General features: G+C 42.2%; 1 long non-coding RNA gene across 1 annotated transcript; it reads right to left on the reverse strand.

Annotated features, from left to right (window-relative positions):
• Positions 1–580: 580 nt before the first annotated feature.
• Positions 581–2,007, reverse strand: LOC127003328 (uncharacterized). The gene is made up of 2 exons (XR_007757036.1): positions 1,725–2,007; positions 581–1,219 (listed from the first exon to the last, which is right to left on the reverse strand). It is a non-coding gene; the product is annotated as an uncharacterized LOC127003328 (long non-coding RNA).
• Between the last annotated feature and the right edge of the window lie 297 nt (positions 2,008–2,304).

A 2,304-nucleotide genomic window follows, 5' to 3' on the forward strand; every position in this document is an offset into this window, starting at 1 on the left:
GGAGGAGATATTTTTGGCTAAGTGCCAGAAGTCTCTGGAAGAATTAGAGAAAGCAAGGTGTTGACATTTGCTATGGATAAAGGAGTTTTTGGGAAGTCGGAGAATAGATATGGCACGATTCCGGGCGGAAATGTAAAGGTCGTGGTTAGCGGGAGTTCGAAGGCTCTGGTACCTTTTGTGAGCTGCCCTCTATCTTTGACAGCACGAGAACAAGCGTGATTAAACCAAGGCTTTTTAGCATGGGGAGTAGAGAAAGTATGTGGAATGTATGCCTCCATTCCTGAGACAATCACTTCTGTGATGCGCTGGGTACACACAGAGGGGTCTCTATCCTGGAACCAATAATCATTCCACGGGAAATCGGAAAAGTACATCCTCAGGTCGTCCCACCGAGCTGAAGCAAAATGCCAGAAGCATCGCCTCTTCGGTGGGTCCAGAAGGTGTACAGCAGTGGTTCTTAACCTTTTTTGGCTGCGACCCAAAATCCTGTCCAGATCGACCATGACGACCCTTACCTTCATAAACCCTTTTTTTAATTCTAAAATACTTGTGCTTGTAAAAACATGTGACAGAAAAAAAATCATATGCAGAGATTTTTATTGATACAAGTAGATCCATGAGAAATAAATCAGTGCAGGAGGATTTACTAGAATCAAAATCAAAATGTTTCAATATATAAAATGAAATGTATAATTAGGCTATAATTTACCGTTGTGGAAAAGATAAATTATTCCTACAATCCTACTTGACATGAGATATAGTATTAAATTCAATGGGATCCTTGACTGGATTGTTTTCGTCAGCCCTTCAAATCTGGGTGATTTTGATGATAGGCTGCATCTTAGGTCATTCTCTGGTTGCAAACAGTTTCTGTATTTTGTCTTTGTGACTGTGAGGGCTGAAAATCCTGCCTCACACAGGAAAGTTGTAGCAAAGGGAATTAGCGTTTACAGGGCTTCACCTCCAAGATTGGGCTTTTCTTTATAAACTTTGATCCAAAATGAACTCAATGATTCATTTTGCCTTTTGAAATCGTAATGAAGTGTTTTGTCATTCTGGATCTCAATAAGCTGCTCCTGTAGCTTGCTGATGTTTGCAATTTGCAAATAACACATTGTGGTTTAAGTACGCCCTGGTGAGTTATGTGTGTGAAACCTAGGTTAAGGTATTCATCCTTGTACTGTCTTTTAGCCATTATCACTTGATGATGAACAGCAACCTGAAAGAATAAATTAAAAAAATCTTATTTGTAGTTGAAATAGTAATACCGATTACTGAAAATCACTGACAATGTCATTGTGCAGATTAAGAATATATATGGTTTGTGAGGTTTCTTATAATAATCATATATGTGGTTGGTGGTCTGTGACAAAAAAAAATCACCCCCCTGGGGGATTTTTTTTCTTCGAAAAACAATGTTGCCTATGTTGATCCTCATGATGCGTACATTAAGAATATATATGGTTTCATGGGTCTGCGACTCACGGTTTGGGCTGCAACTCGTAACAAATAAACAAACAAACACATATACAAACACACACACAAACTCGTCTCTTTTATTTATATTTACACGAAGATATTCTGCATGACCTCCTTGCCTTATCATGAGATTAGTCCGCGAGTCATCCAAGAGACCCTAACAACACACGTGCCCTTCCTGTGCCGAGTTACTGCCTCCCATACACAGCAAGTGGTTTGCATCGACACTAGGCTGGTTGACTTACCTGTCTGTGTTTGGTGCAAGAAGACGTCGGTAGCTTGAATAAAGGTTGTGCGGTGCACAGTAGTGGCACTGGTTCACGGGACAATGTTGCTGTAAGTTGTGGAGTGTCCTGTAGTCAGCAGTGTTCTCGCGCTGCTTGTTGCACATTTATTCGTCTGAGTTGGGAACTGATGCCGCCCCGCCCCCTCGCCGGGCTTTTATGTGCCGCGGTCCCGCGCCGCCACGCCCGCCAGAACAGTCGGGAAGGTTCTCCCGCCCACTGGTATGGTCCACGGGCCCTGCTAACACTGGGGCATAACATTAGTAATCAGGATACGTGTGAAACGCTTCCATAATGTAAATATATATCAATTTTCTGCACACACCGCATGACAGGTAGAGAAATTAAGTTTTTGAGGCAGTTGAGCGCGACAAGTTCCTTCTGCCTCATTCAGAACATCTAATTTTATATAGATAGGAATATTGGGAAAATAATAAGTCTACATATCCTTGGTGACCCATTCGAATGGCTTGTCGGCCCAACTTTGGGTCGCGACCTAGGGGTTAAGAACCACTGGTGTACAGGAACGATAGGACAGAAA

This window comes from Eriocheir sinensis, chromosome 3, assembly GCF_024679095.1.
Source record: "Eriocheir sinensis breed Jianghai 21 chromosome 3, ASM2467909v1, whole genome shotgun sequence".
NCBI lineage: Eukaryota > Metazoa > Arthropoda > Malacostraca > Decapoda > Varunidae > Eriocheir > Eriocheir sinensis.